The sequence below is a fragment of the Hirundo rustica genome, chromosome 19 (assembly GCF_015227805.2).
Source record: "Hirundo rustica isolate bHirRus1 chromosome 19, bHirRus1.pri.v3, whole genome shotgun sequence".
NCBI lineage: Eukaryota > Metazoa > Chordata > Aves > Passeriformes > Hirundinidae > Hirundo > Hirundo rustica.
In genome coordinates, this window is record NC_053468.1 from 8,492,900 (window position 1) to 8,520,132 (window position 27,233).

Here is a 27,233-nt window from a genome sequence, read left to right on the forward strand (position 1 = left end):
AGCAGTAATACAGCTGTTGCTGCCTTACGTGGATGCAGGGATGTGAGGGGCCGTGGGGTCCAAGTTCCTGTGCTACAGAGTCAGAATTCTTTGTTCAACGGCTTGTGTATCTTTCCCCTGCTGTCTGTGGCTCATAGCGTTCAGCCAGCATGGAAATCGCGGCATTGCTGCTTCATGGGATGCGAACTGATATGTGGGACATCAAAAAAATCCACATCATACCAAAAGTGTGCTTGTCCAGCCCAACATGCCAAGTCTTTGCTCTGACCTCTTTGTTTGGCTGTCTGAGGGTTGGCAAGTTAGAACAGTGTTTTGCACAAGCCCAAGTTGTTGGGTATTTCTCTTTTTTGGACGCAGGTATTTAGGAATTCAGTCTATGTGAGTAGGAGGGAGAAGATGGGAATGGTCAGAGTCAAGTTTTTGAGATTAGGTCAGTTACTGTGATCCAGCAGAGGCTTTTGCTTGCAGCTCCAAGGGATTCTGCAACTGCCAGGATTGGAGAGAATGGGTAACTGCTGTAATGCATTAATTGGGTTTATATTTGTAATGTTCTTTTCTATCTCTCCCTGCCCAGCAGTGCACATCCCCCTCACTGAGATGTAACCTAATGCTGTTTTACCACTGATTGGGCAATGCCTCTGGGTCTCGCCTATGGGCCCTGCCCCCTGGGGGAAAAAGCCACGGCAGGGAGGGGCCAGCACTCTCTGGCGTTGGCTTTCCATCGGGAGGGGTCTCAAAGCTGAGCAGGACATAAGACTAAAAGCAGAAATATCCAACCCTAAGTCAGAGAGTCAAGACTCTCCTTTTACCTTCGGTGGCCGTCTTGTCTCGTGGGGAAGGATACAGGTAACAGTCACTTCCATTCTGTCCAACTGTTGTAATTAATTGGGATGAACAATTGCCCTGTTTTTCTAAAACCTTTCACTGGCAGTCACTGCATCTTTGGAGCTTTTGACCAAGGGCAGCAGAGCTTTGAAAGCAGAACATTTTTCATAGTGGGACAAAAGGCTTGATTTACCCTCAGTCTGTGCTTGGGCTCCCTCACCTGCAGACCCAGGATTCAATAAGAAGAGAGCAATCAGTCTTATCACAAGAGCAGAGAAACATGAAAGGCTGCTTTCTTCTAATATGCAACAAAGCACATAATTAAAATAAATAAAGCAGCATTGAGCACAAGGTCTTGCTAGTATTGTTTTTGAAGCCATGAAGGGATTTTGGAGTATTTAAGATCTAATCAGTTTGTATTTCAGGAAGACGTTAGCTATAAACCGCGAGAGAAATTATTAGTTAAACTAGAAATTGGTACAAGAAACCAGCTAGAAAACACCCCCATTTTGTGTTGGTGTTGGGCTAGGGGCCATTAAGTTGGAATCCCTCCAAAGCAGAGTGTGACTAAGTAATCCCAGCAGGAATGGCTTGGAAGTTTCTAGCATGACTTACTGGCAATGCAATGATTGGGAGCTTTGTCAAACAGGGCAAAAGACCAGAACATTACACTGGGAGCAGAGATTGGTCTTATGGGCTGAAATAATAGACTGTTAAATATATTAGTATAAAAGTCACATGAATCATAAAGGGTTAGTAGTAAGGATTTCATTTTTAAGGTGGGTTTGTAATTTTGAAGTGTCTGAAGAGGTGCATCAGAGGAATTCTACCATACAGCAAACATGGATGTTTGGTCATGGTGTTGATTCTGCTGTTGTGTGAAGCAGGAATGAGAGTGTGCCTGGAATCCTGGGCTCTTGTCAGGTCACCTGTATTCAAGTCAAAGGAATTATTATAGAAGCAGCTCCAGGAAAAACAGAGGAGTTCTGAGTTGGAGCTGGAAGGCTGGGCTTACTCTGCTCAAGTAGAATGAGCACTGGGGCAGGGTACAATTGTGATCGTGATGTACCTGGAGAAAGGGCTGAAGAAGGGGGGAATACTTAGGAAATGCTTAATTTAGGAAAAGGTTTCTAGCCTTTAGGGAAGTTTATAGTAGAATTTTTGGACTAGTTTGCTGGTTGAATCACTGGCAATGTAGATATGTGCTTTTAACATATGTGTGTTGTTTGGGAAACTATCTGTAAGGTACAGTTAAGGTTTTCCATGGCTGATGCATTTCAGTGACCCAGGACAACATTTTTCTTCCTTCTGTATTAACAAATTGAAGTGTGCTTGGTCTTGTGGAGAATTTTTCTGAATGGTCATGTCTGTGCAAGGGTATTGTGGTTTGTTTGTTTGTTATTTGTTTTGTTTTTTCCAGGTGTAAATATTTTAATTTCAGGGTTTAAAGTTAATTGCAAGTATGCTCCTACAAGTATTTGGAATATTTCATGTTTAAGCCATGGCTATAATAAAATTTCTTCTTCATTCTGCTTTATAGAATTTGATGCTGAGACACAGCAGCTGTAGGAAACATCAGCTAAAGAGCACTAATAAAGACTTAGAGTGCTTTCAATAAACTTGTGTTGCAATGAACAAATTAACTGTTAAGGGAAAAAGACAGTATTGTCCTCGAGGGAATGTGCTGACACAGAGATAACACTGACTAGTTCCGTAGTCTTTTTATTTGGAGGAAACTCTGAAATATGACTTTGACTCAGTAACATTTGCGTCTGGTGTGTCAGAAGGAATAACACAAAAACGTCACCCCCTTGGAAAACAACAACATAAAATCCAGCAGAGGAGAATGCACACAGGAAAAGCAGGAGAAAGCCTGAGCACAGGGCTCTTGCTGGTGCTTGCCTGAGCAGTTGTTAGTGCATGAGAGCAGAGCTGTTTGCAACCCTGGACCAGGAGTGCCCCTGTCCATCCTGGGTGGGGCATGCAGCAAGGGTAGCCTCAGTCACCTTCAGTTTTACTGCTTGCTTTCAAATGCTAAGCCTGTTTTCCTTGTGAAAGTTCCATCTGGAGGAGAGAGAGCCCCTGTTGCTCTCCCAAGGCACTCTCCAGTGCAGGAGGAATTGCACTTGGGGCAGAATCAGGAGTTGGAGCTGTGCTTACTGTGCTAGCAGAAGCAAAAGCATCAAGGTTTCTTTTTTTCTTGTGCTTTGGTTGCTTTGGTTTTTTACCTCTTTTTTTTTTTTTTTAATCATATGAAAGATGTTGTATTTGCAAGTTGTCGTAGAGCACATCCTTGTGGTTTTGATTTCTGACTCTGTCTGGTATAGTAATGTTGTTTGAGACCTTAGAACTCCTAGTGGTTTGGGAGTTTTTCCTCAGGTTTCAAGAAAAGTAGTATATAGATTTTTCAGTACGAGTTTCTGGGTACTAAAAGTGTTGATGTTCCCCCTTCATAAGCCCCTGAAATTACTGATTTATAAGTATTGAACTTATTGGGATGAAAATGATAGGTGGAGAGATGGTGGTAAGGGCTTCTGTCAGCACCAGTAGCAGTGCAGCCCTTGGATCCCTTTGGCTTACTTGTGTAAATCTCCATTTACAAAGTCCTTTTGTTGAAGAACAGTTTTGGATCCATGGATTCTGGGGTTTTGCCTTCATGACTTACTGTGGTTTATGTTGGAAGGCTGACCTGAAACAGAGACTGGACAGAGCTGAAGAATAAAGAGGGTATTTATTGAAAGGCCTTTAGAATACACCTTGGGCAGAACAGGGCCTGACCAGGGCTACACCAAAGGTGGACTAAGAATGGTCACAAGAAATGGCTGACCCATTATGAGGTCTTACATTTTTATAAGTTTTGGTTCATTTGCATATTGGGGTTTAATTGTCCAATTACAGCTTCAGGTTGTGAGATCCCATCCTTCTTGTTCCTCCCTTCGTTCCACTGTGGGCCTGAAAGTTGTCCTTGGTGTCCAGCAGGAAAAGGATTTGTTTTGTGTCCCTGCTCTGTGAAGAGAGCTGAGTGACCCTGAATGTGAGCTCAGAACTGCACCACTGGGCAGCGCAGAATCTGAAAAAAGATAAAAGCTGAAACTTAAGGCACCGAGATGAAGGGTGTTGGTGCTGCACGTGGGCCAGCAGGACGGCACGTGGGGAGCCCCCGGCCCGTGCAGCCTGTGCCTCTTCTGCCTTGGGGAGCAGGGGAGAGGCTTCACAGGGTGCAGGGTGCTCATCACCCATGGATACTAAATCCTGTCCTTAGACAAGAGGAGAAAGGGAGAAAGTAAGGAAATAAAAGGGCAAGCAGCTCACATTGGTCCTATGCCATTTTCTGTTTTTCTTTCCCCCCCTCCCGCCAAAGCCCATAACTTGAGGTCATTTTGGGATTAATTGAAGCTAATGCCTTCACTTCAAAGCAGCACAAGATCAAGCCAAATGTACATGCATAGCAATTAAAGACCTGGCAAGGTATTATGGATTGGCTCCTCCAGCAGCAGCTTTCTCCCTGTGCTGTTCCACTCGTTCAGCTTTTGATATGCTTCAGAGCACAACTAGCTGGGCCTGTGCTTAAACAAAGGAGCATTTTAGCACTTGATTCTACAGAGAGTGGCTGGTGTGCTATAGTTAATATTTTTAACTGTCTGTAAAATTGGAGAGATTATGAATCTCTTGTATGACTGGCTACAGGAGAATTCTGTGGATAATGAAGAAGATTGCAGGGGGCAAATTGAAAGGCTTCTCTTTTATATTGTATAGCATCAGTATTCCTTTAGTGCTAACAAAGATGAGACCAATTTAGCATAAATCTTCAAAGCAACATGTGTGAATTTATCTGTCCAGTGCTCATTAGAGTTAATGGGAATCATGTGGCTGGAACTTTGCAAGTGCTTTGGAAGTGCTCATTTTATGGTTACATTATAGACCCCCACGTTAGCTGTTTTACTATTATTTTTATATTGCTCCATTTGTTTTCTTGACATCAAAAAAAAATCAAAACACTGAACTAATTAAAAACTGCATCACCCCCTCCCGTGCTGAAATAGAGCAAAATACCCATTTTGTAAAGTAAATAAGATATTATTTATATGTAAATCAACTGGAGACACAACATGAATCTCTCCTGGTTTGAATCCCAGTAGTATAAATCCTAATGCTTGTTGCATGCTAGTGGAGGTGAGCTTGCCTGGAAAGTCAAAATGTTGGTCCACACATCCATGTTTCAGTTTTGGTCTCACTGTGCTGTTAGTCACCATGTGTGGTACAGAATCTGCATTTCTTCATGGGTATTCTGAAGGGGAATAATCTTTAAGGAATCTGTAGGGAAGGATAAGACATAATGAAAAAAAAAGTTATAAGGCAGGTGATGAGCGTAAAAGTGCATCTACACAGATGAAAGAGTAAATTGATGAAAGTTTGGTTTTAATTAATTTATTGGTTGTTATCCTGTAAATATCTGTGAAGAGGCCTATATTTTGTTATGGAAAGGAGGATTTTTTCCTGCCATTTGAAAATGGCATAAATTAGAGAAAATTTTATAAAATCATTTGAAGCTCATAAATCATAAAAGGCTGTCAATCTGGTGTTAGATGGAATGCTCTGGGTTTTAAAGAAGGTAAAGAACATATCTTGGTTTTGGCCAGCAAGGAGAGGGTCAGGGGTCTCTGCCCAGTGAGTGGGTTGAATGGTAACTACCTTTGTTTCCTCCCACATCCTTGTTTCGTGGGAGCTATGAGAAAAATTTCCTGCAAATCTTTCTTCTTGAACATGAAACACCCTTCTGAGCCACTTCTGGTGCTCCTGTGAGTGTTAGGCATTGTGTTTTGGCGTCCTTTTGATCAAAAATGTGAGTCAGGACTTGCATTCCTTCCTTGTGTTCAACCTAAGCTTAACTCAGAAAGGTTGTGTAGGAGTCTGGGTTAGAATTTCTGTGTTGGGTTTGTGTGGTGTGGTTTTGGTAGTGGGGGTGCAGGAGCTCAGGACTTCTGGACAACTAACCAGTATGATTAAGCAGAAGCCATTTTTTGTTTACATTAAGCTCTATTTATAAATTCTAAAACCACTGTTCACGTGATCACACATTACTTGGTTGGTGCTTCTCTCTTGTCCACATGTTCAGTGTGCACCTTTCAAGAAATAGGATGGGTTACAGTCCAGTGCTTCATGGCCCTCCTATCTAGTTCTTGCAGTCTTGGTATTCTGTTTCTCAGCCTCTTCTTCTTGTTTTAGAACAGTTTATGTCTTAGTAACCTTGATGAATTCCGGAGGGTTCAGGTAAGAATGACTAAAGAGAGTTTGGCTGGAGCAAAAGCTAAGCCAAAAGCTGTTCACTGTGGCCTAAGCTGTTCAAATACACTGCTACAGGGGGGCTACAGGGGTGAATGTCTCTGAGAAGCAGCTGGAAGCTTCCCCCATGCTCAGCAGAGCCAGTGCCAGCCAGCTCCAGGATGGCCCCAGCACAGGGGAGCAGAGCCCCAGCTGCAGCTCCTGGAGGGACCCAGGCTGGAACTGGGGCAGGCTGTGAGGAATGCTCCCACTGGGGAGGGGGCTGGTGCAGAGACAGTGTGTGATGCACTGACCACAGCCCCCATTCCCCAGCCCCTGTGCCACTAAGGGGAGGAGGCAGAGAAAACTGGGACTAAAGTAAAGCCTGAGAGGAAGGGAGAGATGGGGGGGGAAGGTGTTTTAAGGTTGGGTTTTACTTCTCATTGTCCTACTATAATTCGATTTGTAATAAATTAATTTCCCCAAGCTGAGCCTGTTTGTCTATGATGGTAGTGCGTGAGTGATCTCTCCCTGTCCTTATCTCCACTGATGTTATATTTCTTGTATTTTCTTTCCCCTGCCCAGCTGAGAAGAGGAGTTACAGAGTGGATTTGGTGGATGCTTGGCCCCAGCCAGGGTCAACCCATCACATTTTGGGGAAAAAAAATCATCTTGAGATTGTTTACTGTAAGTGATAGTGCAGATCAGGATATTCTTTTCCTTTGCTTCATTTCTGAACTTTTAAGTGCAGGTGATTTGAGAGAAATGCCAGGTACTGGGTCAGGGTCAGGGTCAGGAAACTGGGAGGTTTCTGTCCCACTGTCCCCAGTAAAGACACACCTTTCAGTCATCTCTGCCCTGGGAAACCTGCTTTGGGGTCCCAGCTTTCCACTTGCTGTTGCCAGAGGAAGAGAGATGAGAGAAATGGACTAAAACAGCAAAAAAAAAAAAAAAATCTGATTTATTTAAAAAATGCAGTCATGGGGAATTGCCATTATTGAATATACTTGCCACTTTTGCTTGAAGGTAAAAATGTGACATATGAGAGAGAGGGAGGGACACTGCAGGGAAAAGACAAACTAAACACAGTGCTGCAGTCACTGGCTTGGTGTTTTGTCTGCAGTTTCAAGCTGTAGTAGCAGCCTGTGTGTGATGAGGCTGGTTCTGTATTGTGATTAAACACTGAGGTCTTGGCTGGCAAGAGCAAGTTGCCTTAGCCTACACACCAGTCAACATCTTACTGGGAGGAGTGACAAATCCCTTTGGAAAGAGTCATTGGATCTCCCTTCCCTTGGAAAAACTACAAGAAAATTTTGTCCAGACTGTCAGATATGCTATTATCCAAAACCTGCACAAAGTGAATTACTTCTGGTGGGTTTCAGTTCACTGTGATGAACAACCTGACTAGTGAAGAAGCCTCCATGTCTGGAGGAGAATCGTGTGCCTGAAGGAAGTGACTGGTCTGAAGCATAAAGAGTACAGCTGAACAGGGATCTTCTAGAGATCAGTAAAGAATCTCTGTAGAAAGATCAGATCAGAATGATAATGTGATTGCATTAATAATTTCGTGAAAAGAGTATTAAACCATGGAATTAGCCCATCTTTCCAATATTAATGCTGGACATAGTGCCTCTTTAACTTAAAATTAATCTTTCTTGGTTAAAGCAATATTATAAATCATTCTTGGACCCTGGTCCGCGTAAATTTAATCACAGTTAATTTATGTGTGTGAGCAGTTCACAAAGACAATGGTGTAAGTTAAATCTAAGGACATTCCACCTGTGGGAAGAGTTTGAAGCAAAATCTCTACTGCTGTCCAAGACAAGGCATTTCTGCATCATGGTCCATAGAGCTGGGCTGGAATCCAGTTCATAAATAGATCCAGGACTGAAGTAATGGCTCAGTTTGTGAAGGGCCATGCCTGAGACCCGGAAGGACTCTGCTACAACATTAGGAGAATAAAAAGAAGACTGAAGAATTTTTCTGCCTTCCCATGGTAACCTTTAGTTTGAAGGTAACCAGTAAAGTGTTTCAAATGAAAAAAAAAAAATCTATTTTGTTACCATTTTTTTTCCCCCCAGATGACATTTCCACTCTTATTGATCAATCCAAAATATTCTTGGTGGACATATCTGACATTTGAGCTGCGCAGTCTACTCTGTAGTTTAGGTGGTTACGCTTATTTTCGGCCAAAATTTATGTTGACAATGCTATTTTTAAGATTGGGATTATAGCTAATGTGTGATACATACTGGATTTGTAAAGAGTGTTTATGTGTAGCCAGGACCAAATCAAAGCAAAAGCAAGACTCCCTCATACCTCTCAGATTCTGTGTGACACACTGAGCCATGGAGGAGAGTTAATATGTAATCCACTCCATACCCTTCCAGAAAAAATGAGGCTGAATGATAAATTTTAAATTTTTAAAATTTAATGTAGTTACTGCTAGAAGTCTTTGCACTTTTATCAAAGCAAATTAAATGGCCAGTGAAATCCCTGGACCCCTGTAGTCGTTGTGCCAGCATGTCATGGTTTTCAGGCTTGGTTTTGTTGACTTGCTGCCATTGGTGAGTGGGAAGCATACGGACACAATGTGTTTTGTGACCCTGTGAGCTCTGTCCTGTCACAGATGTTGAGGAACTGCTTACAAAACCAGAATTCAGATCCTCACTCTGATTCACTGTCTGGATTTGTCCACAGAATGAAAAAAGTTCAGAGAACTCACATCTGCTCCAAACTGAGGTAATATTGTACTAACAGCCACTGTGGTTTTTTTTGTTTTTTTTTTTTTTTTTTTTTTTTTTTTGTTTTTTTTTTTTTTTGTTTTTTTTTTAATTTAAAGATAAAGGCAAATTACTGTTTTCCATGGAAAGCCCCTCTCTGTCATACCTTACTTGTAATAATGCCGTAGTCCTGGTGCTAAGTTTGTCATAAGGGATGTTGAGGAAAATTTTGTTGTGACTTTGTCTTCAAGCAAACCGAACAAAAGTCATCCAGCTTGAAAAGGATCACTATGGTTACCTGGTTTAAAGGCAATTATTAATAAAGGGGAGAAAATTGGAACTGAGCGAAGCAGTAACTGCAAAAGCATAGAAAAGGTTGGACTGGTATTTTTCATCGAATTTGTACTTCGTGTTTTGTTCATTAAATATCTGTTTTAGGGATGCTGCCTTAACTCAAGGATTATAGCTAGGAGAAACCAAACTTAAAAAGAAGTTTTGAAATATTTAAAGATTTGAAAAAGGACAGCATTCATGTTTTAAATTTCTAGGGTAAGGGGTCTGGATGGAGTCCAGGTAAGGTTTAGAGTGGGAGGTTTTGTCCCTTTAGTATTTTGATGAGAGTTAATTGGTTTTAAAATGGTTGTAGTGTGCCTCTTAAATCACATATGTTCTGATTTTGCTGCCCTGTTCTTTTTCATGGTGCGTTACATATTCACATGGGACCAAGAACCTTAGAAGCAAGGAATCTGAGCTTGACCTGGAGCTTGATTTAAAACCCAACCTTAAATATTTTAATTGAAGTCAGCTAACATATAGCTTCCAATCCCAGGGTAGAATGTTGGTTTTCAAAAATCATATATACACTCACAGTCTCTTAAATTGAGATAACTCCATATAGTGGGAGTATGGGTTGTGGTGACACACACAGCCCCCAGTTCTTACTTGCATAGAATATATTCTGGTTATTTTTTTCTGGGGTGATTTTTGTTTTGAGTTCAGAGGAATTAGACCAAAGCTGGATGTTGGTCTCCATTTATACAAAAAGGGCTTTTTTGCTTTGAAAAAATATGGGTAAACTAAATATCAGCTTTCATGTTAGCCTACTTTATTACTTAAAATAGATGTTTTTGAAGCAAAAAAAAAAAAATATATATATATATATAAGGTTATAGAATTATGTTCTTTAAAAATTAGATTAAATTAGAAATTACATTTTTTCTAATATTGATGTAGCTGAGAGTTAAGTTTTAAAATGAGTCAATCATACTAATGCTGACAGTTTCAGACCACTGATTTCTAGAATTAGACTGGGGCAAAAATATTACTCCAAACCCACATTTGATTAATGAATTCCTGTCATGTCAGGATTTAAAGATGAACACATCATGGGTTCAGTCTTGTTGTCAGATTTCTGGCACCAGAGGACTCTGAAGGGCTATTGGGAAGCTGGAATGTTTATTGGTATGAAAAATGAGCACATCCAGTGTGCTGCACCCTTTGCTGCAGATTTTCTGCAGTGCATCACAAATGCTTCCTACTAGTGCTGGTATTCCTGTCAACTATCCTGCCTCCATGCATCCAGGAGTCTTCAGCTGTGATTGACCATGCTCTGCAAAGAGAAATCAGGAAGCTCTTTCCCTGGTTTTAAACTTTTTCAGGGAAGAATTATTGCTGAACACTGTGGATTTTTGTTAGTTCACCTAACCATATTTACTCGAGATTTTGAACTTGCAAAGCCAGCCCCAAATACACAGGGAGTGGAACAGGATGAGCAGCAGGTCTTCTCTCACTCACCTCAGAATCACAGAACCTGGTGTGTTGGAAAGGACCCACCAGGGTCATTGAGTCCAACTTCTGGCCCAGCACAGCACCATCCCTAAGAGTCACACCATGTGCCCAAACATTGTCCAAATGCTCCTTGAGCTCGGTTACTGGTTGGACTCAATGGCCTTTTCCAGCCTAAACAACTCTATGTTACTATGATTCTATGTACAGAATAGGCACATATTCTATGTATTCTGTATCCAGAGTAGGATTGGAACCTGTTAGACCCTGAGGACTTGAGAATCAAAAGAGCCCCAAGGATAAATCCATAAATGACCAAAATCTTTAGTATGGTTTCTCCCCGGTGATTGCTGTCAGAGTTAATTCTAAAACTGATCTGTAATCCCAACTCTTGGAGTTTGTTCAGTTACTGCATTTTACGTCTTTACCACCTGATTATTTAATGAAGATTTTTCATCTGGTGTACTGAAGATTACTCTGAAAATGGCTAAGAACTGCAGAAAACTATCTTCCCATTTATAAATATAGACTAAATATTTATTGCATACTCTCTGTGCTTTCTGCTATGACAGGATTTTGTGGCTTCTCTGATCACCTCTGCAGTAGCCAAACCCCATCTTTTAGCCTCACACTGTGCAGACCCTGGGTGGAAGTGGCCCTTGTCCCAAAGAATTCAAACTCTCTGAAAAATTGTGCTGAAATAGAGAAGTGGTGTTAATTTCAAGCTCCATTAGAAGCAAGAGGACTGATATTTATATCCATCCTCTGTGCTGTAGTTTGGACCCTTTGATATTTTATTTCAGGGTGATGCTTAAATATTGGAATGAGAAGTGCTTTCAAGGTCACAGGGAAATGGGGGTGAGGTCTTGTTAAATAAATATTGACAGGAATCCCACATTAAACTCTTAAAAAAAAAATAAATTCTGTGGCTGTAGTGCCTCCTCTGGCCACTTTATGATCAAAATGTGTCAGTTCTGGCAGCCCCATTATTGCTGAGGTGTTAATGATTGAGAGAGATGGGAATAATTCGTTCTTTACTGTGATTTCCAAATGTTTATATATCATTCTAGGAAGGCTACTAATTTTTTACTACAATCATTAGGTTAAACATCACACAAGCAAACTTATGCATTTTGCAACATCTCTTGCTTGCAGAGATTGATTCAATCTTCTTTTCCTGTCGCCAGTCTTGACCTAATCTTCTTGTAATCTTCAAAGCTCTGTTTGTTCTTGCCAAGGCATCTTGGTTATCAAACTGACTATGCTGATTAAATTCACAGCACCCTCTGTCCTATGTCCCCACTTATGGGCACCTGATGTGATTGTCCTTGCTGCTGCTCTGAGCACGAGCGTGGACAGAGCAGGGGAGAAGCGGGGCCAGGTCTGAAGGAACGGGAGCAGGAGGTGCAGCTGGTGATGCCATGGAACAGGAAGCCTGAAGGAGAGGTGCTGCTCTTGGATAAATCCACTCTGAGGGTTTTATCCAAGAATTGTCCTGTTCAGAGCACACGTCTCTGTCAGAGCCCCTGGCTCTGTGTTTGGGGCACTGGATCATCCTCCCAGAGCTGCTGCTTTAACCCTTCCTGACAGTGCAGCTCTGGGACTCCTGACAACACAGTTCATTTTTTAGAGGATGTTTGTTTCTGTAATGTTTTTCTCCATCAGCTTGGTTTCCATTTGTTTTATGTTTAAATGCAGTTTCTATTCCCATTCTAGCAGTTCTCCAAATTATGTTGGGAGTGAGCTAACAAGGAATATTTAAGAACAGTGATAAGATGGTTTCTGCTGCTTTGTGCTGTTTGGAGTAGCAGCTGTGCAATGAGGAATAGAACTGTTCCTAATGAGAGTGTATTAGTTTAAATAGAAAACATTTAATGTGTCTGTGCTAATTATCCAAGCTGTAATCCAAATGAATGGGGTTTTGCCCCAAGGCCATCCAAACTCTGTTCTTAACTGTTGGAATCATGATGCCTCTTGGATAGCTAGGTTGCTGTTTCTAGCAGAGTGTGTAGAAACAGGATTTGGTTCCAATGAAGCTAGCATTTAACAAAGCTGAAAGTTAATCTGATCCTTTTTGTAGCTAGCATTCATATAAATAATTTGGACAACTTCATGCAAGGCCTGCTCTTTAGTCTGCATTTACCCAGTGCCTACCCCAACACAATCCTGATCCAGATCCGCCATCTCCTGTGTTAGTGCCTACAGTGTTTAATCCTAGTGCTGGGCCTGACACATTTCATAAGTGTACAAGGCAGATCAAGCATTTAGAGCTGTTCCAGTGAGCACCTGTGCTGGCAGAATTGTATCAGCTAACAGCTAATGAGGTGCTCCCCTGGCAAAATGCAGGTACTTGTTGAAACTGCACTGTGGAGAACAACAAACCAGCCAAGTAAAACAAATGCAGGGAAAAGAAACAGTAGTTCATGCTGTAGTGAAGATGTATCATGGAGGTGTATACAAACTTAATTAGTGTTTCAAAACAATAGGTTCAGATGGATCTTTTTTCTTTCTTACATAGAAAAATGGTACTGTAGCTATATAGTTTCAGTTTCCAAATATAAGATTTTTTTTTTATTTTAAAAATCAAATCATATTTAACCATAAAATGATTTGCAATGGTGAGTGTTTAGGGCAATTTCCCTTTTGTGTCATAGGAAAGCAAAGACACAAAGAAATACACACTCTGATGGGGACTTTGTTCTGTCATGCTGCAAGACACGAGCATGGCCGTCACAGGAATTTCTCTTCTGGAGCCCCGCTCCACAAGCAATCACTCACAAAAGCCCATTTTGATTTTGGTAGGACCAAGGCTCCTACAAGATGTTGAGAGATTTGTGGCAATGCTGTCTGGGCTCTGTGGGGTGCATTTTGAGGTAGAATCAGAGCCAGATCCCTCACTGGCTCTGAAAACCGCTTCCAGCTGCCGCTGTCTGAGTGGGCAGTGTCTGCTCTCATCCCCTCTGCCACCCTGAGCACTGGGGCCCTGACATGGAATTGTTGGGTGTGTTAGGGCACAGGAGTGGCCCCAGGGTGGGCTCTGAGGCTCTGAGGTAACAGCACCTGGGGTAGGAAATGGAGCTGAGGGCAGCAGGGTTTGGGTGCTTACATGTGGTTCAGGTCCATGTTTTGGAAAGGAACACCCCTTGTTTTATTTCCAATCTCTTGCCTGCTTAGATATGAAGTGGCATAGTGACGGGATGCTTACCTCACCCAAAAAGTGTTTTTGGCTTTGTAGATGAAAAGCCTTTTATACAGCTGATGTATTAGATTTTTTTTTTTCTGGGAAATCCTAACTAAACCATGAAATTTCACTTTTTCTCTGTTGCAAGCCTCAATCTCTTGTGCTTTGCTCAACAGGAATTCTCCTTGCTCCCTGTGTAAAACAAACATAATTTAAAGTCACTTTGTCTTTCTGAATTTTAGAGTTACATCTCACCATAGCAGTGTCGTGGTAGCTGTGATTCAGAGACGTGTTTTAAGATGTAAGAATGGCAAGTTTTGCATTCACACTTAGCTCTCAAATTTTGCAGTATATGGGCAAATAGAGATAGTAGCTGTGTTTTCTGGGGAAGATGAGCTATGGAATTATTTTAAAGAAAATAATATTAATAAATTCTTCTTTATTATTATTTTTTTAATTTATTTGGAAAATGGTGTATATGGTGGATCTAATAGGCCAACAGAGAAAATTTGCTTTTTCTCTCTGCATTTTAACCTACCTGAGGATATTCTGTGACACAGCCATAATGGCACCAGACATCATACTCTCATGTCAATAATGTGTGGATTAAAGCATCCCCCAGCAAGCTCTTACTGTGATGGATTTATCAGTTCTGTGGTAAAAGGGTCCCCACACGGGCCTGGACGCCAGAGAAGTTTGAGAAGTCTCTTGTTGTCAGTGACCTGGGGGTTTTCTGCAGGAGGGGTGGAGGGGGAGGCAGAGGTGGGCTTTGAACAGCAGCTTGGAGCTGCTCTGTCCAAGGTGAGGGCTGCTGTTAGAGCTGGAAATCTGGCAGGAAAAGGGTGCCTGAGATGAACCAAACAGTGGAGCACGAGAAGTTCCAGGGGAGATCGAGGGTGCACACCAGATTGCCAGAGAGATCAAAATGCTTGGAATCCTCTTGACGAAGAAAAGCGTAAGTCTCAACATTAAAAATAGATGCTTTTTTATCTTGTATATGATACAAAATCTCTTGTGATATGGTATTTTTCTATTATACTTTAGCAGCTCTGAGGAGTCATGGATTAGGCCTGTATCACAACAGTAATTCACAGGAGGCTGTGTTTTGTCTTGCTATGACACCAGCTACTATTGTTTTTGATCTGCAGCCTCTGAAGAGGGATGGTGCGTCTTCTGTGGGAGGTGTTGTGAGTGCAGATTAGTTAGACAAGTGCTGGAGTGAATGCATAAGTAGTGATTTTGCATAATGAGGTATGTGAAATCCCAGTGGAGGTTGTTAAAACAGATAGACAGCCTGTGGTAAACAACAAGGAAGGTAGGCTTTGAAAACAGATGGCTTTGAAAACCTGGCAAATGACTGTTCCATGCTTAAAAATCAGTTTTGTTAGTGGAAAATATCTTATTTAAAAAAAAAAAAAAACAAAAAAAACAACCAGCAACAAAACAAAAACCCAAACGAAAACAAACAATCAAATCTGAAAATACTTAGGCTGCATATTTTTCACAAACCCGAACGTGTTAATAAAGTTCTGTGGGGAAGCATACATCATGTGTCTCTCCTGCCATACGTGCGCGTGAGCGATGGGCTGCCCGGCTCGGGATGCTCTGCAGCGATCCATCAGCCTTCCCCGTGCAGCTGCTCCTACCTGGTGGGTATGCTGCTCCTCATTATCTCTTGGGCTCTCTCTGTGTGAGCACTTTTTCATTGGGAATTTAATCGTGCACTCAAAGGCTTAATTTGTCTTGAAAGGCAGAGTCTATGAGCGAAAGATGGAGGAATATTTCTGCGCGCTGTAAAAGGCACAGAAAAAGCTCATTGCTATTTGGATTACTACATTGCTAAGGTTTGGGCTGACCAGAAGATCAGATACTGGTTTGGAACTTTAAGATGTAGCTGTTCTGGTCTTTTTTGCCTTTGGCATAGGCAGTAGGAGGTGTGAGACTGTGACCAACCTTCTCTTCCCATGGTTGTTGTAGGCCCAGTGAGACACTGTCACTCTTGCTGTCACCTGCCTGGGGATGACACTGTTCTCTCCTGCAGGGGACCTGAACTGGGACAGGATTAGCTCCAAACAGAACAGTTCCTGCAGTGTGTCAGAGCAGCTCAGGGGTTCACTCACCAGTGCTGACACTGTTAAAGACCTTCCCCATGGCCTGAGCTTGGACATGAGACCATTTCAGTAAAATAATGCCTTTATTTCCTCTTCCAGTGCAACTCCTAAAAGCTTTCCTTTGTCAGTGTAAGTTACTCTACAGCCTGTGGGTAGATCAAATCACCTGTCATTTTCTTAGTTGTTTTGGTGGCTCCCTTAGAACAAGGGAGGTCCAGGGGTGTGTCGACTTGATTGAAGGATAGTGCAAGTGGTCCAGTTCCCCTTTGGAAAGGATCTCAAATGCAAATGGGGGAGTCCTCAGTCCCCAACTTCTGCTGGAAAAAAGGCAAGTTCCTATGATTTGAGAATGAGAGATGGGTCGTCCTGTGTTCTGAGAAAAATCAGGGACACATGTTCTTGTCAGACACTTGCCCTTGCCCACTGGGGCTGCCTTGTCTGATCTTGTTTGTGCAGTGATAACTGTGACAGCAGGATTCCTGCTCCAGGGAAGGCTCTGTGTGCAGCTACATCCTGGGGTCTGAGGGCAGAGAAGGACAGCTGCTGTCCTCTGCTCTGCCGCTTCCCAACTCCTTAAAAACATGTTGAAAATGGGATGGCACCTGGGAGATCGGCACAAACCGTGTTTGGCACGTCCAGCACGTGGCTTGTGCCAGTCTGCAGGACAGGGAGCCAAGAGATGCTCTGATGGTGGGAAGGGTTCCCCTGGCCCTTTGTCTTGCAAGGCCAGTGCTGGGGACAAGCCCAGTGAGACTGGTGTTGGCAGAGGAGCTGGGGCAGCCATGGGCTCTGCTTTCATTTACCTGGGATGGGAGAAAGAGCTGCTTAGAAAGCAAGAGAAGAAAATCTGAGCCAGTTCATCTTCCTCATAAACTAAACGAAGTGCTTGCTGAGTAGCTCGTTTCTCAAGGTACCGAGTACAGGTGTTGAGAATTTTTGCCATTATGTTGTTTTTAATCAAAACCCGCTGATTATAAGAGTGAATTTGTATGAGAGGCATGAGAAGGAAGTGGATTTTCTGCAGCAGTTTCCTTTCTTGATGAATTTCAATACGCCCTGTTTCTAGAATTAAAATAATAACAAGGCCCACATTGTCATTAAAAAATGACAATGTGGGCCTTGTTATTATTTGACATAGTTATCAACATTTAAAGCCAGAAGTGTTGGTTTTGCTGGAAAAAAAAAATGAAATAACAAACTTGATTTTTTTTTTCCCTTGAGAATTTTTTGATTCCTTGTCAGGATTTTGACTTTAAGCTGTGTCTGCAGATGGAGTTCACAGGGTGAACAGCAGCTGAAAGGCCTGACAGGACAGGAAACTGCTTTTGCTTTCTGCTTGGAGAGAAACCTTTGCTACAGTGGCTGATCGGAGCAGAGAGTTTCTGCTGCTTCTGTCGTGCGTTGTCTGGGTTCTCTCCTGTTGGTACTTGTGCTGACCACTAAAGCATTTCCAGAACTCTTCCAGGCCCTAGACCACCCTCAGCATCATGTTTAAAAGCTCTTTTTTTTTTTTTTTTTTTTTTTTTTTTCCAAAGAGGCCTGCTCTTCATGAAGTAACACTGCCAAATACATTTTTCAAAAGCACTTCAGTTAATGCAGACTTTCCAATATTGAGTATTTTTGCACGTAAATAAGAGTTGAGCTCTTCCAAACGAATCTCACCCCAGCTGTCTCAAAATCCGTTGTTTTCTGTGCTGCAACAAGACAGTTACAAATGCCTGTCCCAGATCTGTGAAGTCCATACAGAATAATCGAGAAGGGACAGTGTCCTGTCATTCCCAGGTTAAACAGCTGAAACATCCCTTTGATTTTTCAGCTGCAGGGCAGCAGGCAGTTTCCTGGGTGCCACTTCCCCACCTCTGTGAGGATTTCCCATCTCTGGGGTCGCTGTTAGGAATGTTTATTGCACACGAGGGCAGTAGCACTCCACAGAGCTGCTGGTGTGTGAGCGCTGGCTGGGCTGACGGATGGCTGCGCGCCGTACTCGGGGATATTTCGTGCTCCTTAGCTGGCGGTGGGTTTGACAGATATTGGCAGGAAATATTAACTTACATCCAAGTTTGTCTTAACTAATAAGTGATGAGCAAAGGGAAGTTTGTATTTGCTGTCTTGAAATGATCTGTGAGTCTTTATCCTGCGAAGTTTTTTATTCCGGCTTTGACGTGTGGCCCTTTTCATCTTTTTAGATGTTGCAGGTGCCATCAGAAGCCAAAAGTGAGAAGGCTGCTCTTGAGAGCATTCTCAAGAGAAGACTTCTCATAAAAGCATTCTTCTTGTCTTTGGAATCAGCACTTGTATTACATTGCCCTGTTTTGTCTCTGCTCCTTTTTTAAGCTCTTTTGAATATATTTTCTGTGATACAGTTAGCGGAAAAGTTGCTCTACTTTTTTAAGGGATACCCAAGTGCTTAAGTGCTTTCCTGGATCCAGGCCAGAGCTAGCATCTTGCAGAATACAGCCGATGACAACTCATTTCATCCCCAAAAATCACAGTTTTCTTCACAAACTCCAGTAAACAGAGTCTCCTGATAGCCTGTGAGTCCTGGAGCAGCGGCAGTGTCCTGGCTTTCCAGATGGCAACGAGCGTGGTTAAATGACTCGCTCAGGGGAGCTGGTAGATGAGTGAGGCTGGGCAGATGCAGGAGGCGGCTCTGGGGAGGATTTTGCTGGCTGGCTTTATTACATGTTTGTTATATTCATGCTGCTGCCTGGGTGGTGTGGTTGGGCCGCAATTGCCCAGCTGTGTGTTCTGTGAGGTGTTTTCTAAAAGTACATCCAGATCTCCGGGGGAAGGGGGAGTGGCTGCAGGTGCTCCCTTAGGGGGGATTTGAATGACACCCCCTTGCTCCAGGAGTGAGTGATCAGACTGTGAGGAGCTGCAGAATGGTAGAACTGGTGCTTTGATCTTCCCAGTCACCCCCGAGTTTGGATGTGCAAAGGGACATAGTGGAAAAAAGAATAAAAGCCAGAAAATGAACAAACAAAACTACTGAGTAACACTTTTTTTTTTTTTTAAATCCTTGTATTTCTAAGTTATGTTAGCATTAGCAACTCTGGTCAGGAACTCACCTGAAGCAATTATGCAGGGACTTCCCCTAACAGTATTTCATAATCACAGGTAGCTACACAGGGATTATTTTAAAATAATATGTTCTCGTTATTAATCATGGGTTGCTATTGACTTGGTGACACATTGCTGTTGGTGAAATGAACTGTGGCGTAATTAGTAGCAAATAGGACCTGTGCATGCTGTGCTAATTATTTTTATGTGAACCCAATTCATTGCTAATATAAATAGCAATATTAATCACAGCAAGTATCAATATTTATGCAACATGTTTCCATTTAAGTGCAGCTGTAGACAACAACACTTGTACATGCACTGAAGAGAGGTGTTTGAGGAGTCAATCTTTTCAGCCACACCATGATGTGTTATGTCCCTTCTGTGACCATTGCCCCGTGCTTAGAGCTAACAGTATGGGACATTACTCCAGGCTGCTTCTCTGCAGAAGCCCCACGTCTTCAGCAGTAAACTGAACTGCACACAGAGGACATGTCTTTGTTCATTTTCCCCTCTCCCATTTCTAACCACACTGGCTGTTAGCACCTCTTGGCCTGTGACTTGAAGAGCACTGGGGCTCAGTGGGTGTTTGAGAGGATGTGGGTAGGAACAAGAAACATGTTCTGCTCCATTTCTTTGGAAATCTCTCAGATGATGAGGCTCATTTGGGTGAGTCAGGGTTATCTGTCTCTCAGTTCCTCATCTTTAAAACACAGCTGTCCTACAAGTGGGGAGCATTGTCGAAAGGAACACTCAACTGCCCCAACTGAGTTTTCATTCTGTTAGATAAAGCCAGGAGAGTCTATCTGGATGCCAGTGTCTTGAGTGCATAGACATCTGCTTTGCTTGTTCCACTGCTTCTGCTGGCATGCAATCTTTCCTCTTACTTAATGGTTTTCCCAAGCTGTTGCTTTTAATGAGTGTCATGGATTGTCTCTGGTTTAGCCTTATGCTGACTGTATGCATGTTCTGAAAAAAATCAGACTGTGCAGATGAGTGGTGTGAACAGGGTTGGCTGTAGAGAATGCAGCAGTTGTGGCACTTGGAGGAGTCCCAGGGCTGGGGAAACAAGACTGCAGATTGGCATGTGATCCTGACCCTGGGCAGGGATGTGTAGAGCATACTGCAGAAGTACACTCAATAAATTAGACGATGATGTATGGCACAGTACATCACATTCTTGAAGGCAAGGCATATATACTCACCAGATAATGTGGAGCATGTGCGGTATTGAATATATCAAAGGAAGATTAATCTTTGTCTGGGAGTAACCCTGCACATTTTCTGTCTAGTTGAGTCAATGCAATGTAATTTAAAGTGTGAAAGAAGTGTGTGTGCATCTATGTGGACACAGGAAGAATATGTTTGTACATGTGCTAGGGGATGTCATGGTTCATATCTATCTCTCTTAATATGAAAAGATTTCTCCCCATTATTTTGCAGAGGAAAATGTTATCTTCACATCTAAGGTCCTATTCCTAAATGAGGATTAAGTGTCCCCTGGGACAAGTGCTGCAGGACTCAGAAGGTACAGCATGTCCTGTCCCAAAAAAGGTCTGCAGACGGGTGAGTTTCATTCTTTCACATCTCACCATGGGAAGCTGTGGCTGCAGTGTGTCACCAGTACCCGTCTTGACTCTGCAACTGGAAAATCAAAGAACAGTAACTGTCAGAGCGTGGCCATTTGGCAAGTATCTGCTCAAAAATGGCTGGCGTTCTGTGAAGGTGCCTGGGACTGAGAGGTTAGCTGAACAGTCCCCATCTGTGTTTTGTTTGTGTTTAAGGATTGATAGTTTGTGGAGTTATAATTGCTACAACTATTTGCACCTCAAAAATTTGCATCTGCTATGTTAACATGAAAATTTAAAACCTTGGTACATTGTATGAAATGATGATTAATTTACAGCATTTATCTTGGCTTACTAATCATTCTGTTTTTAGCTGATAATTTTATTTGTAATCTCCAGAGTTAAATTGCCATAAAATACCACAGTTACAAAGACATTCATGAGCAGTTGAAAGGATATGACACATTGTAATTTAGGAATTAATGCACACGGTAAAAAAAAGCCAATTCATGAGAAAGCTGCTAATACATGTACATTGTAGGAGAAACAAAGCAGGGGGGAAAAAAAGCTGCAAACCAGAAGATAAGCACATGAGTAGTGCAGCTGTGTCACTAAGTGACAGTTTAAAGATATGGTGAATTCCATCCCACCATCTCTGAACAAAGAGCAACAAAGGGCAGAGAAATGTAACACAATCACCCAGCGATGAGCATGAGCAGTACCAGCTGGAAAACGTTCCCCCTCCGTCCCTGATTGAGCTCTGCCTCGCTGTCTCTTGTAATGTGGATAGATACAAAATGTTCCCCGTTCAACGACACCCAGGCACAGCTCTTCCAGTGCAGGAGCACTGGGAAAGGTGTCAGAACTTGTGGTATCAGGTAATGCAAAGTTGTGAGCAGCATGCTCTCTCTTTGCAGTCCCTAATGCTAAGAGCGTAGGATGAGTCCTTTGAACGCTGCAGTGGTCTCCAAAGCACAAACAATCTGCTGCTACTTCAGGTTTCTCAGCCCACCTGCATCCCAGTGTCCTGGTTCTGGCCAGCACAGGGTTAGTTTTGGCAGTAGCCTGAGGGGGCACGGCTGGTACACAGAGTTTATTCTGTAGCACCTCACAGAATTGGCAGGGCCAAAGGAAGGGAATATTTCTCCAGAAGAAAGGGCTCTATTTCTGGGCAGTGTGGCTGCAGTGAGCGTTTTAGCACAGTTTTGTACACTTCTGCTATTAATATTTTTGCTGTTACTGTTATTTTTCTTATCTCATGGCCCCAGTAAATTATTCCTACCTCAACCTGTGACTTTTGCCTTTTGTGCCTCCAGTTCTCTTCTCCGTCCTGCTGTGGCAGGGAGGGGGAGATGGAAGCAGGGGAGCAAGAGAGGAGCACGGTTCAGATTCTTGGTGGAGGCACTGAATTGGTGAGTACCATTCCTAAATCACAACAGCCTTATTTGGCACCCAGTGTAGGGATTGAAGGGTTGAGATAACAGCAGATCCGCCCAGAGTGAGTTGGAAACAAATCTGTTCTAAATATTTGCTGTATTAGGTCCTGAGCCACTGGTCACAGTGGCGCTTGGTCTGTTCACGTGGGTGTGGTACCTCACCCTGTACATATTCCCTTATGTGATCCTTGTGGTGCTCTTTTCCAGAGCAGGGAGAGGGGTCAGGATTGCTTGGTAAACTGAGTCCTCCTGAAGGCCAGCTTTGCCATGAAGCAAACTAAGGCCAAGGGAACTGCCTGGGAAATTCAATTTTTAGGAGTAAAATGGCAAGATGGATGTTGTCAGATTCCAATGGATATGGTCAACAAAACAGCTCTGTCCTCAGCAAACAGCAGAAAGGAAACAGAGGCTTTCCTTAGGTGCTGTTGGGTTTTGGAGGGATACATATTCCAGATTACAGACTGTAAACCTTCCCTATCGCGTGACCTGGAAGAAGAACCATTTTAGGTGGGGTCCTGAACAACAACAAGTTTTTGAACAAATGAAACAGGAGATTTTTCAGGCAGTAGCCCTTGGGCCAGTCAGGTTGTGCTCTACAGAATGTGCTCTGCACTGCAGCTGGGGGGAATTGTCCTTCCTGGAGCCTCTGGCAGAAGGGACCTGGAGAGACTCGAGAGCAGCCCCTGGGGTTCTGGAGTAGGGGCCAGCTGCACCCAACTGAAAAAGTGATACTGCCTGCTTATGAAGGGGTTTGAGCTGCTTCAGAAGTGATTGGCACCAAAGCACAGCTTCTTTTGGCATTCCAACAACCAGTGCTGGGCTGGACGTTCAAAGGGAAAGTCCCTGCAACACACACTGATGCCTCATGGATAAGTGGATAGCACTGATCATACAGTGAGCTTGAACAGGAAATCCCAATCGCCCTGGGATCTTGGGAGTCATCAGGAACTGGCCTGATGGTGAAAATTTTGGACTGTCATCATCATCCTCGTTGAATAGAAGGTGACACGTGCTGAGTAGGCCTCACCATACAACCAGCTACCAGAAAATGAAAGCAATACACTCTCTTCACTGACGGTTCTTGTCATGTTGTAGGAATACACTGAAAATGGAAAGCTGCTGTGTGGATTCCTGTGCACTCAGTGGTAGAAGCTGTGTGGTTCAGTCACAGCAGGGGCACTTCTTCTGGGAAGTACCATTTCTACATCCCAACACCCAGCCAAAGCATGGCAGTGGATTTGCTGCTGGATGTGGGCTGGTGCCCTGGGGGTTTGCTCAGTGCCGTAGTGTGTTGCTTTTGCTTCTTCAAGTGCTTCTCACACCACAGTTGATCAATGCTGGGTGTGGGAACACCAGCAGTATCAGCCCATTCCCATTCATCTGCATCCCTGTTTGTGGAACATCATCCCTATCCAACAGTGTCACACAGGAGGGAACAAATCATATCTACAATCTATAAACAATGTGAAATAAAAGCTTTCTTTTCTTCAGAAAAATAACCAGAGACTTAGGAAAGGATGTAGACATGGATGAAATAATCAAGATAATGACACAGATTTTGGTGCATTTCACATGCCCTTAAGTTTGTGGTAGATTTATTTTCTTAAATCTCTCTCCTATAGTGGCTGGTCATTCTGAGTTGCAGAGACAAGAGTATCCATTGTGGATATGTGTAATTGCAGAAGGAGAAATTTGGTGTTATGTTTTTCTTTTCTTGACTCTTAACTGTAGACCTCCTCTCAGGTGCACCAGGAGAGATCCTTTTTCTTCATGGCATGAGGCAGTCATAAATTATATGAAATGAAGGAAGTTTTTTTCCATCCTGTACAGACAACCCTTTGTTATATGTTTGTTCCTCATACAAAGCAGCTAGTTATTAATCCTATGCAATTCAGTAGGGAATCGTATGATCAAGAAATCAAGAGTTAACCATATTTTCTTTGAAGGATGATTTTACAAGACATAGAATATCCCATGGCAAAAGTAACCCTTTGGAATAAAGAAGATAGATGAAAGTGGTAGAGGCAGGGTAACAGCAAGGCTTTGCTTACTCTGAACTGTCTTGGGAATTTGCAATTTATATCTAGAACAAAATTGGAAGAGGTTGAAGATTTCTGTGATAATATGAGCTAGGGCCTATATGTTAACAGATTGCCATGTTTAATGGGCTCCTGGATTGCAAACAGACTCATTTCCTTTCACAACACTGTCCGTGGAAATGCACATGTCAGTGCAGGTCATTGCTGTCACCCTGCTTCCATTTAAACAGCCACTCTAAACAATAATGACCATTTAAGAACTAGCAGATACATTTTTTTTATTTAGCTCAATCCCTCAGTCACTACTATAGTGTATCCTAAATACCCCAATTCCCTTATTTTCTACTCTAGCATTACCTTGATAATACATATTCTGCCACAAAGGATTTATAGTTTGAGTGATTTAGAATACTAAATGCATTTTAATTTAGTACATCATAATGAGAATAATAGGTCAGTTTTTCTAAGTTGATAATTTTCTACAAGCTCTGATAGGGTGGTACCTGGCTGGGTGATTTTTGTGCCATTAACTCTTAGATGATTGAGTTGGTTATAAAAAACTACAAGATAAATAATTGTTGTGTCCCACCAACCTTTCCTTCAGCTTTCTGCAGGCTCCTGCTGCCTGAGTGGGAGAGGAACATATAAAGGATACTTTATGTGTAAAGGAACACTTTTTTTACCTGCCCACATCAAGTTGAGGATGTGTGATCCTCCTGCCTCCAGCTCTTGGCTCATCCGCTTGTCTTCACATCCAGTAGGTTTTCAGCCAGGATTAGAGGTGACAGTGGAATGCAGGATCATCAGAATATCTCACAGGCAGTTCGCAGGATTGAATAGGAGAGGCCATGGTGTTATTTTTTAACATTGGGCATGTTTTTTCTTAAACACAAAAACCTTACCAGTAGCTTCTGGGCAGCTTTTCCATTTGTTTGTAATGTTCTCTCCCTTGATGCTGTCCCCCAATAATCAATAAAGCTTGATTAAGGATAGTAGTGAAAAGCAGCAGCCTGCAGCCTCATTAGATGTAAAAATCCAGTACAGAGTGTGGTGACTCAAATAATTGTGATTCAAAGAACAAATATGTGGCCACAGAATAGAAAAAGCTGCTATTTCTGTGGTTGTTCTTTTTGCTTACTGATTTTGTCCCACCTTCTATGAGCTGGCCATGGAATTGGAGCAGGACAGGAGGATAAACCCTGATGAATAAGTGCCTTTTTTAAAGATCAAACAGGTGGGTTGGTTTAGAATGATGGAGAAAACAAACAAACAAAAAAACCCCCCCAAACAACAACAACAACAACAACAACCCCCAAAATAAAAACAAAAAAACCCAAAAAACCCACAACAAAACAAACAAACAAAACCCCTCAAAACAAACAAGAAAAAAAAAAAAAATTTCTGGTTTTAAGGCTCAATGAATACTTTGCCTAACATTAAAGGAGACATTTCATTTTTGTCTTGAGAAGTTTTAAATATTGTATCCATGATAAAAAGCAACTGACATTTTGGAATGAAACACCATTCCAAATTTTAAAAAATGGAAATATTTTTTCTTTCTCTGGATATCTTTTCGAGCAACAGTGTGTTGGAACAGGCACACCAATGCCCAGTGTTCTGTTTGAATTGGGATTCTTCCACCCCAAGGAGATCTAAGTCCTTGTACTCGAAGGTCTGTGGTGGTGAGAAACCTGAGTCTTGATTTTTTGGGACTGGTGAGACTTCCTGTATTCAAGTATGATGATAGAATTAGAAATGTCTGAGTTATCAAATGCAAATTTCTAAAGCTTGTAGTAGTGGCTCAAAAATAATGAATGATTGCTTTAATGCAGTTGGGGATTCTTTTGCTACGATTCTTTATGCTTTCTGGTTTCTGGATTGTTAAGAGTATTTGTGGTTAATTCTCCACTTTTTCTGTACTCCCATGAAGACACAACACTCACTTTTTCGTTAGATGCGAGTGTTCCAGAAGAGCTGTGGCTTTAAAAGTAAAGCTATGTTGGAAATAATCTAAATGGGAAAGTTTGCCCTGGACAGTTTGGTTCTTGTTGGAAACGTGGAGACCTGTTGATGGAAGAGCTGGTGTGACCTGTGCTGCTGGTGTTTGTCATAGTGGAGTCCTTTGGATTGTGGGCACAGTGGAGGCAAAGCTTTGTCTCTGCAGAGTCCTGACTTGCCAGGTAGACTCAAGGAACCAGAGGCTGACAGGTTCCAGGTGTTGGGATGGTGTCAGAGACTAGGAGGATCGCTGGCTCTAAACATTACAGGCCCATGTGTGGTGAAAGGGTCAAGTTGGGTCTTGCCCTGGTGAGGCAATGGTCTGCTCTGCACACTCCACTCCTGGAGCTCCTAACCCAGCTCCTGAGTGGCCTCAGGACCAGGTGGGCCACCTAGGAGGGCCCAGGAAAGCCAGAATGTACTTAAGCCAGAGCATGAGGTGAGCTCATGGCCTTGACCGTACCTCTGGATTTTGTATGTACACTGCTGGAACCAGGAATGGTAGCGATCTCGCCTCGCCTCTCCTCGCCTCGCCTCTCCTCGCCTCGCCTCTCCTCGCCTCGCCTCTCCTCGCCTCGCCTCGCCTCGCCTCGCCTCGCCTCGCCTCGCCTCGCCTCGCCTCGCCTCGCCTCGCGCCTTCAGCCTCGCCTCGCCATCGCCTCGCCTCGCCTCGCCTCGCCATCGCCTCTCTCTCCTTCGCCTCGCCTCTCCTCGCTCTCCTCCTCGCCTCGCCTCGCCTTCGCCGCTCTCTCTCTCCTCTCCCCGCCTCGCCTCTCCTCTACTCTCCTCTCCTCTCCTCTCCTCTCCTCTCCTCTCCTCTTCTATCCTCTTCCTCTCCTCCTCGCCGCTCCTCGTCCTCTCCTCTCCTCCTCTCCTCTCTCTCATCTCCCTCTTCCTCCTCATCCTCTCCTCTCACCTCTCCTCCTCCTCTCCTCTCCTCTCCTCTCCTCACCTCTCCTCGTCCTCTCTCCTCTCTCTCCCTCTTCTCCTCTCTCTCCTCTCCTCTCCTCCTGCCTCCTCCTCTCCTCTCTCTCCTCTCTGCCTCCCTCTCCTCCTCTCCTCCCTGTCTCCTCTCCTCGATCCTCTCTCCTTCCCTCTCTCAATCTCTCCCTCCCTCCCCTCTCTCTCCCTCTCCTCTCCTCTCCTCCTTCTCTCTTTTTCTTTCTTCTTCTAATTTCTTCTTCTCAAAAGTCTGAGTAACTTAAAATTGGATGTGTTGGAATTTATTAAATTGAATGGGCTTAG

General features: G+C 43.0%; 1 long non-coding RNA gene across 1 annotated transcript; it reads left to right on the plus strand.

The window, feature by feature from the left end:
* Positions 1 to 699: 699 nt before the first annotated feature.
* Positions 700 to 26,526, plus strand: LOC120761554 (uncharacterized). Its single transcript, XR_005703679.1, has 4 exons — positions 700 to 846; positions 20,391 to 20,513; positions 21,832 to 21,927; positions 22,159 to 26,526. It is a non-coding gene; the product is annotated as an uncharacterized LOC120761554 (long non-coding RNA).
* Positions 26,527 to 27,233: the final 707 nt, after the last annotated feature.